The 16,822-nt window shown below is 32.2% G+C and overlaps 1 protein-coding gene across 3 annotated transcripts in view; it reads left to right on the forward strand.

Annotated features, from left to right (window-relative positions):
• The window catches only part of LOC119836304 (homeotic protein antennapedia), a 147,177-nt gene that overhangs the window by 53,854 nt on the left and 76,501 nt on the right, over positions 1–16,822 (forward strand). For 2 of the 3 annotated variants that reach the window (XM_038361615.1, XM_038361604.1), the window contains one exon: positions 9,910–9,959. The exons of the other annotated variant lie outside the window; for it this stretch is intronic. The gene's annotated coding sequence lies outside the window, so the exon portion shown is untranslated. The remainder of the gene's footprint in view (positions 1–9,909; positions 9,960–16,822) is intronic. 3 annotated transcript variants of the gene reach the window in all.

Genomic DNA, 16,822 nt, shown 5'->3' on the forward strand with positions numbered 1-16,822 from the left:
GTAATAAATGTTATTTGCAGTTAACAATTTTCTTTTTTCTTTATTACAATATTTATGGCAAGACTAGGTATACAAGAAAAAATCCATTGGTTTTCATAGCAATAATCGTTGCAGACATAGTTCCACGGTATATATAATGTTATTGTGAAATAACGAAATAGTTTTATGTGAAAACACATGAAAAAAAAAAGTGTTAAAATGCTTAATAACTCATCCTCAACAGTACCAATAAAATGTTGAAATGGTCAATAATTAATGCTGGTCAATTTCAACAAAGTTTATTTGTTACAAAAATTCTCAACCGAAACTTTATACATTAATTTTTCCCTCAGTAATTGTAAACATTCCAAAAGTTAGCTCGTATGTAAGGGTCGAATAGACCCCAGTCCGGTCTATATTAAACCATACCACTTTACGCAAATAATTACACTACAATCGGGGTCATAAATACCTTTAAAATTGTTAGCGCCCTTATGCCTACCCGCAAAGATATTTTATTTTCTAATATTGCTATTCTGCAATGGAATAGTAATCTTTGTAATACAGAACCCATTTTTTCTTCTTTTTGTAGCATCTAGTAGTGAATTTAAGATTATGTAGGCACCAATAGTTTGAAGTAGCTCTAAAATACTTAAATATTCACTAAATACATTAAAAAATTACATATTGTGTGGGCAAGTGGTACACATCTTTGAGCACATCAGTGAGATACGGGAAGGCAAACAGTGTGTGTAAGGTTTATAAATTAAATATGTTATCTTACCCACGATCTTAGAACAACGCCGCTCTTCTATTGTCATCGTTCCACTTAATTCACATTTAATTACGAATGTGGCTTAGCTTCATTTCTTGTTCCATAAAGGTGAAGAATGCGTTTAGCCCTTGGGCTTAAAAGATAAATAATTCACGTGATATTTCTTACAACTTCGGCTTATTTCCTGGGTGGTCCAGTAATTGCGCTAATTACAGCTTGCTTCTGTTTTAATAGAATGAATTATTGATGATAGTTTTGATAAATGATTATTGACCGCCGTTGTAAGTATTTTTTTTTGTCTATACCTCCTGGTTGGTGTTATATCATTATGTACACATTTATTTGAAAATGCAATTTTCATGATAATTTTGTACGATTGAAATTAAATTTATAATCAAAAGCATTGAAATCGTGTTTAAACCTTTCTTTTATTCATTGCGTACGTCACCTTGTAATGTTTGGTTAAAGGCTTTAGTCTCCTTTATTTTTTATATTCTACTTTGCTTAAAATCTAAAAACTACCTACTACTGCTACAAAATGAAATTGACACGAATCTTCAGCTAGTGTAGAAAATCACCGCTAGATGGCGCGCTTTTCAAAATTGCTTTTAGTACTCGATGAATAACACAAGTATATTCTACAAACCACAATATTTAAAAAAAAAAACAAATTTTACAATACACAAGCTAAAAAATTTAAAAAAAGGTATACTTTATATAATAATTAGGTAGGTACTTACTTACAGATAAAAATCTAAGGAATTTTATCGGGTCTTTACAAGCACTGGCTTTTGTGAATTAGTTTTATTATTACAATTTTATGTTAAACCCACAATCTAGTGGCGACATATACATGGTACTTACTCATGCGTAGATGTGGTATTATATATGTTTCGAATAGACCGTACCTATAGTAGAGTTTCTCGTCGGCTCTTATTATTATTTATATACAGCCTGTGCCTCCTAAATATCCACTTAGCTAATAACTATTATATAGTTTATATAGTACCATTTTACTGTTCAAAAGTGCGTCTAGTATATTTCATGCAAATTGTATGATTAATATGAAAGAGAATACAATATCATTAAAATTTGCTGTCCTTAAAAAAGCAGATGAATGAAATAAAAGTAATTCCAAGTAAACTGGATAGACTAAAAAACCGACTCACAAGTAAAAAAAACAGAAAGAGATAATGATATTGAAATTTTTATTCTGTTATCAAAGTACCAACGAAGATTGCAAAAATTCTGTCCTCTCTTAATAATAATACTAGTAAGGGTAACATACCCCTAAAAATTAAAAATGGCCGCTAGAACCGCGCTCTCGATTGGTGGCAATAATTCATCCCGCCACCGCTAGGGGCGCTGGCAGCATGTCATTTGTCTATGTCAAACCCCCGCCCCCTCTCCGAGACTACTCAGCAAGATGTAAGCTACAACAGCTGTATTATATAGATATAAACTGAATCTATTATCCTAAATTTTAAATGCATTTATTTGTTTCCGTAGAACACTTTCCATACTCAAGTTTCGCATTAATGAAATAACATTTTTGTTTACATTATTCATTGTATACCTATTTAAGGCTATAAATAACAAATTATGATAAATGTAGTGTGGATGATATTACGTTAATGTATTATTGCTGTCGCAGGTATGCGATATAAAAAGTATTGATACGGTCAGGACGACAAAAACACATTTCTTTGCAGTCATTGAAGTAATTTTAATATACCGAATAAAAACTATAACTATGCATTTGCTTGGGTGTGGAACTACGTATAAGTCTTTATTTTTAAACGAGTTTTTATATTCTGGAATCTGTCAAAAATAATTATCATAAATTTTATAAAATTTGTTTATAGCGCGACTTTGTTTTTATATTTATTCAATTTTATTTCATTATATTTGTATACGTACATATATGAAATATAATTGTGATCGCATATTAAGATTTCTAATTTTCTCACGATATCGTCGTATGTAGGTACACGTTATAAGTATATAAATAATTGGATTAAGCGTGCCTTCTAAGCACACATAAATCTAGTCTGTTTTTATAAATATACTAGCTAGAACTATAAGTCAAGGGGACAAGTTCAACCGTTGATTAGATTTTCTAAATAGAATTTATGGTAAAATCAACTCTATTACCTAAGTGTTAAATCTGTATGTGAATGGAGCTTAGAAATAGGAAAAAAGTGGAGGAGCCATCGCGTGATTAAGGGCAGTATCAGAACGCAGCGCACGCACTTCACCAAAATATTTTAATAAACCAGATTATGTGGAGGTTTTGATTTTTCCATACACAATAGAAGTTATTCGGATGTTTTTTATGGAAATTTCTTTCAACCCTATCCTTAATATACCTATCAAATTTCTCTGCGTTGATCGAACGTCGTTTAATGTCTTTTTTGCATTCTGTGTCCCAAAAAATAAAAGACACATTTTGAATGTTTTTATTAACAAAATAATTTTTTATTTTCGAGGTAAGGAATGAATATAATTTGAGTGATACATAAAGTTTTCGCTAAAAAACTAGTTTACACTCTGAAATAATATTTTCAAATAAACAAAATAACCAGTTTCGAATGGTTAACATGTTACTTGGAAATACAGCGTGAGAAATACAATACTAATATTTCTAAGAAGATTTTATAAGACTTCTGTTTTATGACATAAAATGTAGCAACATTGTAAGTGATCGTAAGCAATTATCCTGCTGTAAAAAATAACTGACCAGCGGTGCTATGTCGTCAAGTATACATTATATTTTGTTTCTTTATATTATTTAAATTCTTACTCGAATATGAAAAAGAAAACAACCTAGCAATTGGTAAAAGCAAATCTAAAGAATCGAATATATAAGAAATTTATAAGCATAAGTGCTTATAATATTTAAGGTTTTATTACATTTTGCTATAGGCATTACGCTTCATAAATTACGAATCTAGCAATCGAAAGCAAAAAGCGTATATAAAACAAACGTTAAGTATTTCTTTGCATAATGCGCGTTGCGTTAACCTCTATTAAGTCCAACAAGAGTTGACCAAAAATAAATCACCGGCGACAACTCTATCTTTGAAACAACAAAGCATTCGCATTCGCAACGATTATTATCTCTAAAACAAACTTAATGCATTTACGGGTAGTAGCGACACGCTCTAGAGACATTTTACTGCACACCAACTAATAAAGCCATCGCTCTTAACCTTTATATCGTGCTCGATAAAGAATATTTTGCTTCGCAATAGATACATGCGTACAGAGTTGAGGTTACCAACATGCGATTGCGGGCGGTGTAGGCTTTAATATTAATTGTTTAAAAGTGATTTTTGAATGGATTAATGGTATGTGACGAAGGTGAATAACTAGCAGAGGACCAGTCGTGATCGGGGATCGTGATTGCAACACCGCTGCGTGCCCTTTGTACATGGGTTCTGTAGCCGTGAAAAATCACTTGAACATATAGTTGCGGCTGCCGCCCTCGACGTTCTAATCTACGAAAGCGACAGCAAAACTGTTGAGCAACTATTCTAAGGAATAGCACATGCCCTGTAGGTACGTTTATATAACTTCATTTCCTATGAGTAATGTATTCGAAGTATTAAACGTATTTTGTATCATATAAGAATTAATTCTTATAAGAAGTATTTTGACATAAGGTTACCTATATTTAGGTTCGTATAAACTTATCTGGTGTCCTAAAAGAAGTGTCTATTTTTGGCAATTCCTTTTTTTGGATTTCTGGTAATTTTTTGAAACAGTAAGAGAACATCAAACGTTTAATTTTTAAACATTTTTTATAGATCACGGTCGAAGAGATATAAATTCTGATGATATGTAAATAACAATAACATTATTATTTGTTCTTTCTAAAAACTAAACTACGAAAATCGTCTTAAACGGGTCACAATAGACAACAAGCGAAGCAAACCAGAAATCGAATATGAATGCAAATATTTCAAAATATAACCGAATGCATTTAATAAATACTGTTGTCCGACCTTTATAGCGTGGGGTTCAAAGAGATCGTTCTCATCTGTTATTCAGAAAAGGTACCTTGAACATTACATATACTTAAATGAATTTTAACATAATATAAGCGTATGGAATTAAGGTAAATCGGTTATCCTTCAATAGTTCTGTTCCGTTATTGTTGATACTTTGTAAACAAACGCAAAAAGTGACCTTATCTTACTATGTAATACTTGACATGCGTATTACTTATGTCTTGCATTCGTTGCCTGGACATAGGTCGTGGTTTTTGTTTTCTTGCATACCTATTACCTGTACCACCGTGAATTATTCCGTTAGACTGTATTCTCACTTCTTTATATAACGACCCAATTGCCAATTGCAATCGTCAAAACTTAAACAAAAATATTAAGCGTCAAATATGATGAAATATTTAAAAATTGTGTCAATTTGTTGGTTTTAGAGTTGATTGAACTCTTAATTTAGATCTAATGGAAGTTTTTATGCAAATTCGCAAAAAAAATATTTTAATCTGTATATTCAGTAAGCTTAGCATAAAACAACTTTATTATCGCTCAACTTTATTAATTACTACAAAAGATGTAATAAAACACAAACAAATAAAACTATTATTACAAACGATGACTAATGTCAAAGCTATCGATATGTCTATCATTCGAAATTTAAAATTCGAACACCGCCATATCCTAGTATGGCGCACAAGGGATCGTAAAAACATTATGGCTCTATTCTACGCGATACGTGATGACTCCTGGATCAGTGTTAGCTGAATTTTAATGTAGGGCCTGACTGGCCAGTGCGCCATCGGCTAGCTTCCGGGAAGTGCTAGTTGCCTTAGCCATGTTGTTGATACGGTTTTCGATATTGCCACGACTTATTTTTAACAGGTTTAAATCACGACCTTTTCAGTGTATTTTTACTCCGATTAGATGTTAATTCTTAAAGTAAATAATTCTTCCTAAAGCTTTTTAGCTTCTGATGACTTTAAGCGAAATTCATTCCTCAGAATTTTGCGAACGCGATTTGCGTAGTAAGAGTTTTCTCCCAAGTCGTATATAACCTCGAATGAATATTTACGTGTGCACGAAGTTAACATGATAATCAATGCAGGTTCTACGGAGGCACAAATCACACTGCATCACGTAACATCCTGAAAGGGCAAATGGCTCAGAAATTTTATGTGACACTGACTTGTTGAGACGATATTAATGTTAGTGTTGTGAACAATTTATACAACGGTTACATCGGTGTTATTGTTATTTGAAAGCGTGCATGATTTGTTTGTTTACAACGATAGATGGTTCTATTTATCTGTTTTAAGTGCAAATGTTTGTTGTATTTTGTAAGGAACGTTTTTAAAGCTTGTTTTATGAGCTGCTTCAAATATCCGAGTTATAGTTTATTTATTTGATTATACATTGGAATAAGTTACATTCTGAAAAAATGATAGCTGGTTTCTTAACTTGCGATTGGAATTAATCTTTATTTTTTACATAACTTTTTGGTTTAGTTTACTCAGTTGTGTAGGATTATAACATTTTACATCGCTTATACCGACCCAATTTAAATAGCAAACTCTAGAATTTTCCAAAATGCTAATACAGCCATACATTTAAAATGCGTAATTTCGTGAAAATCATGGGTGTAATTCGCGCATGCATAGTTAATCATTCGTTAGCTCGCCAATCTGCATGCATGTCCGCTCATCTCGCGATGTAATTAATAATTTCGACACTGTGATTACCGTTTAAATCAATCTTGTGATTGGCAGGTCATATGACTAGTTAGTATTAACTATTGTGTATTCCTTTATGTAAAGTAAAGTTTATACGTGAATATATTATAGCATTTATAGAATACATTAAGTATATAAATTACATATATTTGTTAGTTATTCACTTCCAAGCATTGAAAGACATGCACATTGCCTTAAATAACTTTAAATTAGGTAATAAAAGCTTGTTTTTGTACAAAAAGTATGCACATTCAGCCCCGTTCTTAGATGTAATGCTAATGATTTAATGAAGTTATACTTATGTAATCAGCTAATGAAGCTATAACTAAATAAACATTTCTTAATAAAGGTAAGGCATCGTTGTTCTTACCAGTTCATATATGCGATGCGAATGCTATGCAGACTTAACGATCCAGTTATAACCATTTTATCCGACATTTGCTTAAGGTTTTTCCATTATCACTCATTTTTAATGAGACCGTTAAGCGTTACAAAAAATAATGATTGGACGGCTGGTGTTCAAAGGATAGGCATGAATTGTATGGAATATAAACTCATAAAATAATACGAGTGCTGGTTAAAGTTTGAACTGCACAAGCGACGGTCGCTTTAGCCATGGTCCAAGGAATCTTTTAAAATGAACTGCTTCGTGCCAAAATCTAGTGCATTGTTCTTTACTTATGGCGCAGTTTGTCTTATTTTTAATGAAAGATATTTAAACTGTCATATTTCTACAAAATATCTGTATTTTTGTAACATAGTTACTATGGGAAGAAACAAACTTATTACATTAAAATATCACTATCGACGAGACCATACTAATGAAAGTTGTCGCAAAACAGCTGGCTTGTAATAGAGACTTAAACGTTGTGATAAATGTCGCACGATGTCCCAAGTTGTAAGATCGTCAATTACACCGCACACAACACCTCATAAAGAACACGCAGTTTATATCTACTAGAACATCGCGTGAAGGAAATGCGAATCTAATGAAGAAATTATGGCACCGTAGTGATGTTTATAGCCACCGTGTCGGATAGGTTTCCTATTTTATCTTTGAAGGGCTAAATGATGAATTATGTTCTGTTCTGTAATTATCGCTGCGCTATTTAGACGTTACGTTATTAAGTTTTATGTTTTCTTTTATATGTAAATTTTATTGCGAATAATTGCATTTTATTCAATTTCATTTTACACAATTGCTCATTACATTTGTATATTTATTCCAATATAAAAAGCTACTGTTTAAATATAATTAAAACCCACTCATCCAACTAGAAAGAATTAATCTGTTCCACAATTAACAAGCCGTAATAGTGTAAATAAAAATAAACGCCCATAAATTTATTTTACAGATTAAGTAAATCTAATGTGTAACCGATAATTTATGGTGTCATCAAATCAATTAGTTTAAAATCCCTGGTCACACCTCCATAATTCGAGATCGACACGCGCGCTCTTTTTTATCAATATAAGCGACACATTGATATGCGAAATGCCTCCACGATTCGCACGTTGCATACATATGATTAAAAATCGCCGCGGTAGGTGACCGGTGCGTACACAGCTTTAATTGAATAGATTTAAAGCCACACATCGACTCTTAATTGTCTAATTTGTAGCGAAAACAACGCATGGTTTGGCGGACGAATATATTAAGTATGGTATGCAGAAGGACTTTCTTTTGGTACGGGAAATAAACAAAGGCTTGTGGAGCATAGTAAGCAGTGGACGGTTTAGGCTTAAGGTGACCTCTGTGATAAATATTCATCCTATGAATGTGTGCGTATAGGTGGATAACAATATGCAACACGAATGCATCGGTTTTATCGGCATTGTGACTACTACCTACAATCTATATTGCTAAACTCTGGTTCTTAACGGTTAAATGCTTGTCTATATAAGTATGATATAATACCAAATCCGTTTTGGCTTCTCCTTACTATTAGTTTAGACCATAACATTATACTGTAATAAGTATTGGAATATCTTCTTATTTATATTAAACTATCGTGATTAATATATGTTTTGGCAATCAATACACATTAATTAATGATGTTAAAGTAACCTAATTGGTGCAACTTGATGAGAAATGGATAATTTTTCAATCCTTAATACTGTTTGACAAGCTTTGATTATATTAACGTTACAATAACATACGTTAAAAGTCTCTAAATACGGTGGCATATTTAAATTAGTCTTTTGCTCAAAATATCTTATAGTATTTTATTGAGATTCTAGTCCTTAAAATTCCACATTTTTATTAATTTGAATATGCTTAATGTTTATCTTCACATAAAGGTAATACATTAGTAGTAATTTGAAAAATAGTATTCTTAATATAAACGACATCTCGAAGATTGTTCCTTAAGCTTTGAGTTTGAAATCACTATTAGTTTAGACCATAGTATTTATATTTCTACCATTAATAAATGTTTAATAAATTTTTAATGGTATCTAATGAATGTTCATGTAATAAAATGATAAATCATTAACAAAAAGAAGTATACTTCTTTTATATATAATGCATAAAACAAATAGTTTATTTACTTTCATAAACGGTGTCGCATTGTGTTTGAGTTTTCAAGTCACAGCGCTATGAGCGCTACGTCTCTGAATCGTATTAGGATAAAAATCAATTAAGTCTGAGTATTGTGAAACTACATTACTATTCTTCAGATAGTACGTAGTACGTTTTGGTCGTATAATATGGGTGGCCACTGTAGAAATACCAACATTGTAGAACATACGAAGGTAGAATACGAAAACCTGCTAACTGGATTGTAAATACCTAAGCTAGATATATGATAGAGTTAACTATATTGACTTTAAAGTTAAATTAATAAACAACGAACTTTTATAAGTACATACACAATTGACAAATTTAATAGTTTGCGACGCGTACCGCAGGAATAATTAATTTAGCAAATGGATGTTTATTTTCATTAAGCAGTCGGTACTCGTACTCCGACAATATTCTAGCACATTTTTTCTCACAAAACAAGAAATACGTTCACAGTGAAACCGTTAAATAAAGACAAAAGACGACATCCATAAATCGCAGCTGAAAAGTAACCAAAGCATTATACAGTTGCATAACAGAACCGTAACAGTAAATAAAAAGGAGCAAAACTGCACGAAACTGTGCGCTTTTAAATACGGACGACGCTCTGCGCGGGCAAGGCAAAGACATTTATGTTCACTAAACAAGTAGTAAAAGTCACTACTTGAGCGTTTTTATGGCACTCATAAATGTCAGATTGTAAGCGGGTTTTAGCTCGGCCCGTGCGGGCTTTTCGTGGGCGGCCCTATAATTGATTCCATACGTTCAATTTGTGCATTATAATGATTTCGTTTATGTTTACTTGACATTTATGACACTCGCGCCACGTATAATAAAACGATTTGTTTTTTTTTTCAGGTAAACATTTTCTTCGGATCATTAAGTAGACATCGGGGTGCAAATTAATGGTAAGATGTAAATGGTTTATTACAGTAAAAAATTGTTGTGGGTGTCAGCTGTTCGCTGTCTGGAACTTCGCTATTCACTTTACTTTTGTATGTGGAGTAAAATATTATGGTAACGTTATACAGATAACAATTTTAAAGTAACCGACTCACGCTATTTTTGTAACGCGTGATGAAAAAAGTCTAAATTAAAAAAAGCTTTCGACTTAATCAGGACTTGCTTAACAGAACATTATCTAAATTATATAATTATACAATACTGTTTCCCGAATTGGGGGGCTCAAAATTACAAAGGTTACACCTGGATACAAAGTAAAAAAGATTTTTTACTACAGTTTGTAACTTCAGGTTAAAAGTATAACAAAAGTTAGAGGTTTTAACTCTAGTTGAAATAAGTGAATTAAATTGTTTTTATGAATAAATAATTGGACTAGCGTATTTTAAAAATACTTCGCTTCATTGAGTTCATTATTGTTGTAAATAAATATAGATATCTTCCTAACATAATTTGTCTGATATAAGCTGCACGCCCATATTATCATTTTAATTGAATATTATTTCAAGTAGAAGTTAAACCTAATGATTATCTTCAAACCAATTATTCAGTTTCCAAACAATAATTGGCTAAAAATAAAAAAGTAGGTACTATAATCAGGTGCAAATCAAATAATGATTTTTGACTAAAAACTAACATGCCTTTAAATTGTTTGATCTAAACCAATATATGAGACCACATGGGAGGTACCAGCTAACAATTAAAAATATATCATAAATATCGGTTCACCCGTCGGTTGACAAATTACACACGGTTATTTAAACATTTTTTGAGATTTTGTTAATTCTGGTCTCACATATTGTGTACTGTGAACAGTTTTATTAAATTATTCATTTATATATCTTTATTGTATACTTAGTCAGTTGACACAATGCTACTAAAGATATCCTCGCGTTGATATTCTTACAAAATCTTTGATGAAGCACAGTAACCAATATGCTTGTAAGTAATATGTTTCATAATGCCTTAAAGTATAAAATTCACTGAAGAAAAAAAGAAAAAACAAAAAATGTTTCACGATATATGCTAATTTGATAGTCTGTTGAAAACACAATGCTATAAATTTAATACGATAGAAAAAAATACGAAGATACATTTATACGGGAAATTATTCTGGTTTTTAATCAAATTATTCTGCAAGCAACATAGTAGTTTAATCGTGATTTCAATAGAATTTAAGTTAATCGTGTATTCTTTTCTAAGCCATGATATGTACATGTGTGTGTTCGGCCAAACGTACTGACAGAAATCGCGACCGTTGATACGTTGATTGCATAAATGTGTGCGTGATCTAATCTCGAATTCTATTTTTTACAGTCCTTTATACGCTATTTTGAAACAAAATTCACTTATTATCTGCATTTATTCACTTAGCCCCATAATCCGTCATTCTATACTGCATTACTAACACTACGTAATCAGTCACTATAACCCCATGTTTACATGTTTTTACCGCTGCATAAACACTTTCGCATCATTTTGCGTAACAAGGGTGTCCGCTGTATAAGGCAAGCGATGGACACGAGAATAGCTTCTGTTTTCACAGCAAGGTCCGCTATGCAAATTATTGCATCATTAAACACTGGTGAGCTTTCGTGTTAGATTGACACTGCCTTCTCGTCACTGCGTGTTGAGGATTTGTTAGCTCGCCTCTTTGATTGGCATCCTCACAATTACTGTTAGAAGCGCGTTTAGTTTCACATGTCCGATGTTTCCTTTTCTGAGGCAATTCCAATAGATTTGAGCCGATTTTTCTGAGAAGTGACTATTCATATGTATAAATTCGTGTATAATTCATTCAATTCATGTATAAATTCTTGTTGTATGGGATAAAAATATATATTTGACATGCATTGGACAATTAATCTCTGACGTAACAATATTTTTATCAGTAACTACTTTAATTATCTGTTGTTTGTAGACAATGAAGAGCCATTTGATATATACATTCGTTTTGTTTTTCAAACTACTTATAAAATACTTGTTTTGTTTAATTACTCCGAACCATAAATGATACTGTTTATTACGTCCCTTACTATCGCTACCAGTAATCAGCGAAGCATTATCACCTTGCGACCAACAATTATCTAATAATTCTAGTTAATCGTTACAATGTTAACGGTATCTAATTCCTATACAAAATCAGCAGAGGACAGGCACCTGCTGCGGAGAGACATGTGTATGCTTGTAATGCGACTTTTATTGACGTAGCGGCTCCGTTTATTGCTTACCTATGTACTAATATAACTAACAGTATAATAAAGGCTTATATATTTCTTAATGATTATAATTTTAATACGATGATTGTGACATGAAAGTTTAAAACACGTAGAAGTTAAATCAGAAAATGTTACTCCGGCTTCAATTACATTTATAAACGACCACATTAATTACACTTAGTCAATTAGACTAATACCCACTACTTAAAAATAGATAATCTCCGGGTCTTCCTCACATTGTTCTCGTTCATGAAGGATGTCCGAGATAAGTACTATGTAAGGACATAGGAAGAAGGTACATGAGGAAGGCATTGGGTCTTAAATCTCTGAAAAAAAAAATTCAATTAAATCGATTCAGTGGTTTAGGCGTGAAGAAGAGACAGAGTCACTTTCGTATTTATAATATCAGTAAGCATCTGCATCGGTATCTAATTAAAAATACACATTTTTTTAATCGTCATAACAGACATTTTTATAAACTTACTATTTAGATAATAACCAGCTTCTGCACTCGATTGTACACTTAGAAAGGCTTGGCGGCATCTCTGGGATTTCCAACACGAGATTACTTGTTGTATGTAACAGTTTATAGTTTTGTAGGTGCCAAACTCTCTACCTTGCGAATCTATTTGCAAGCCACGTACGCGCCAGTTGTAAATTGAATTTTATATCTGCAATGATGGTGGCCTGATCGTGTGTGGCGAAGTGAAAACCTAGATGTTTTTTAAATAGTTCTTTCCACGTTTGCACATGTTAATTTGAGATGTAAAGATTTAATTTTAGGAAGCGTGTGAACAATGTTATACGTAGATACTATTAAAAAACAGTTGTAACGCCACCTAATAATAAAGCAAAGTCTTCTAGATATTATAAAATGTTAAATAACATATAACATACAATTTTATTCAGTGAATTCTTTGAGATAATTATATTGTTATAATACGTTTTACCAAAAGCCTAATAAGCTTTATTGAAATACATTTGCAGCACTTGAATTTACTGTGTATCCCTTCTGGCTTTTAATGGTCAAGAACAATTTATTGCTTGTTTTACAGTCATTCGAAATTTTTGAAAATACTTAAATTGTTTTCTCTAAATAAAAAAAAATGCTTTTATAGTAGAAACGAAAACACCATAAATGTGTTATATAATTATGATTTTTAATTTAAAAAAATATCTAAAGAAATCAATAAAAACAACGCACCAGCCCATATGTCCACCGATTTGCCATACCATACTTAACACTTGAATATTGAAAATAGCTAATCACCGTTGCATAGCCGCTGCACCAATAGTAATGGCGCGAGAGTGCATGTCCCCGATGGTAGGCCCGATAGCATTGTGCGGCGTGCGCGCGCGCCGATCGCGTCGCCGATTGGGGAAGCCTGTCGCTTACGTGTCGCCTCTCGCCCCTATCTCGGGCCCCATCGCACGCAAATTATAATCGATACCATTATTGTAATATCCGAATGGAACATTCGCCAACTATTGTTGCTGCGGTACGGATCTTTGGTGCGTGGGCGAAGGAAAGGAGTTCAATAGAAGTACAGTCGGTCCCATTTAATTGTACCCTCGAATGATGTTTGACTTAAAATTATGTGTACGGTTAATAATAATCATTCATTGATCTCAATAACTCGATATCGTTTGACATTTTCTACGCGACTGTACCACGAATAATGTTACTAGCTACCACAAGTGTTGCAATATTTTCAGCAATACATTTGTAATTATGTTAAATTTACATTTAACCAAATTTGTAAGGTTAATAATACTTAGATTCAGTAATTCTTGAATAGTAAAGAAACATATTGTATACATGTTACAATATAAAATACATAGTATACACCTACCTATATATACACATTTGATTTCATTAAATTTCATTTTTATGCTTGAAAATTCCTTTGTATAAATTATGATTTCATAGGAATGAACTGGTAAATTTAGATTTTGTTGCACGTATAAATAATGTGATCGAACAACCTGTCCGATTTTTATCTTTTTAATTAATTGTACAGCATAGTTATTTATTTTATTTACCAAAAGCTCGTATACGAATAATAATAAAGTAATTAATTTTTCACTTAGTGTTTTGAAAACGAAAAAATGTTTACGTTCGCTTTTTTAAATATTTACAATAACATATATAATTAATCGCGTGAATTAAGCAGTTCGTTTATCGATCTCCAATAAATGATTTGGCTTTACATAAAACTTGTAAACAAAACAAAGGGACAGGTGAAAGTCCTTTGGAAACAAGGTTAATACACTAAGGCATCACGCGAGACACAACAGCTGTTACGTAAAAGAGCGTTTAACGGCTTTAAGCTATAAATTGGAACGATATAAGGTCAGGGTCCCCATATAAACGTTCAGTGCTCGATGCACTACACCGCAAAGTGGTCATTCGTTTCAAATAAATTACCATGTAATGGCACGTTAATTTGCATACTCTGGTCCTCCGCCGCAATCACGACACTCGAAAAACAACTTTATTTTGTAAAGTTTAAAATGGTTATTTCATTTTATGTGTGTTTTCATTCAATAACTTCGGCTACAGTGCTGCCGCTGCGGATCATTTGAAGACTAATACATTTTTGGTAGTTCGAGCACCATCCGCGAGATGGCGCTAAGGGACAAAAGCTCTCTGAGGTTCTTGTCGAAGTACAAGGGTGGCGCAGGGGTTGTAATGGTTCGTTAAATGTATCAAGGGATGTTTTCATGTGTCTGAAATGTTTCGTTGCAAATCTCAAAGATGGCGCTTTACTACACTTGCTTACTGTGAGCTTTAGAAGGGTTAGTTTATGAAATTCATACACGAGATTTGAAACTTGTGTTTGATATCTGTTTTTACAAAAAATTAACACTTATACCAGATTTATGAATGTAATCTTATGAAGTATTTTATACAAGTAACCACTTATGGATACTTTTAATGATTAAACATAATAAAATTAACTGATTAAGAAGTGATTATTTACTACTTACATAATATGTAAATAATTTGCTATGCTTTTCACTATTTAAAAAAAAAACGCTTTTCCTTTTAGGATATCTTACAATATATATATTTTCCTGAATTGGATACTGGATATATCCTATTTAATAATATTAGGATAAACATGGAAATGTTTAACTTTATACCTTTGAATATATATACAAATGTATGTATATAAAGATCGAGACAAAAGCCGAACAATAGCTTAAAACAAACAACCGTTTGCCTCACAACTTACTTGCCCTAGAAGAAACTCGGTCAAAGCGTTAAGAGTTAGCTCGGTACACATCTTCTAGCCTTGATCTTTACAGAGCTTGATATTAAGGGCTATAAAGTAATACAAGTTTAATCACAGCAGTTTAATTTAGTTAAAATAATGACTATTTTATTTACTAATAAGTGCTTTGTTGCTAATATAAAATCATGAAGTCATTCAACATTAAACTACTTGCAGATGAGATACTGAGATATTTATTTTTGTTATGGTGATACTTTTTGTTTCGTTGTTCAGATGTAGCATTTAATGACTTTGAAAACTTGTTCTTATAAACTTGTATCCTACTATCATATTATATCGTATTGTTATGAGGAAAATTTATCAAAATCTAATAACTTCTACTGTACTTACTTCTAATATATCAAATGAAATTTTTAAACTATAGAAATAGGGATTAAATAATAATGAATACGTCATATTTAAATTTAACGATTTGCGCTCTACCATTAATCATTTGTTTACATCGCGTAATAAAAATGGATGTAATAATGTTTTCACTTATTTTTATAATATTTCCTTATATAATCTGTCCACGCTTACATTCCGCGTTGCGCAAACAAATTGGTCTCACAAAGCTTTGCAGTCATTCAACAATTCATCGTAGAGAACGCGACAGCTACCGTAGTCGCTTTTAAATCGCTCCATTATACTAATCTTTAACAATAAAAGTGAAAACCGAAAACTTCATGCAAATTTCGTTTCACGTAAACATACCTGGCTCCTTACTTTTGATGCATTGTTGAATTAGTATAAGCAAGCCAAGCGACAATGGCAGCAATAAATTAGAAACTCCCGAAGGATTTGACCCAATTGTCGCTTTTGTTGCGTTCTGATATTGTTCAGTAATTGTTTTTGACTTACCTGTTAATTTAAGTGGGCGGAAATCCATAGCTGTAAATAACTCATACCTACGTAAAATATTCTTTATGATTTTATTCAGGTATTTAGATGATATATTTTAAAACAATCGTAATATGATCGTCATTTCATGAAAATCTACTCTACTCGCTTTTAAATTCTGTACGTTCATGTAAGAAATATAACTTAGGGTGATATTGATACGGGTTATATTGGTTTAACGTAGTCAAGCGTTGGAACTTGGGATTATTAAACAAATCCGCAAAACCACCCCTCGTTTATAAATTTCGTCGCTAAATTCGGTTTCAGCCAACATTTACAGCCGTTCGGGTCTCTCAAAACAATGTACGAACGCTCTGAACAATTATACACCCCAAGCCATAAATACGAAGACAATTCAAGCATACATCCGAGAAATTTAGACGTCTCATGCACTAAGCAAACACATATGATTTA

Source organism: Zerene cesonia, chromosome 3, assembly GCF_012273895.1.
Source record: "Zerene cesonia ecotype Mississippi chromosome 3, Zerene_cesonia_1.1, whole genome shotgun sequence".
NCBI lineage: Eukaryota > Metazoa > Arthropoda > Insecta > Lepidoptera > Pieridae > Zerene > Zerene cesonia.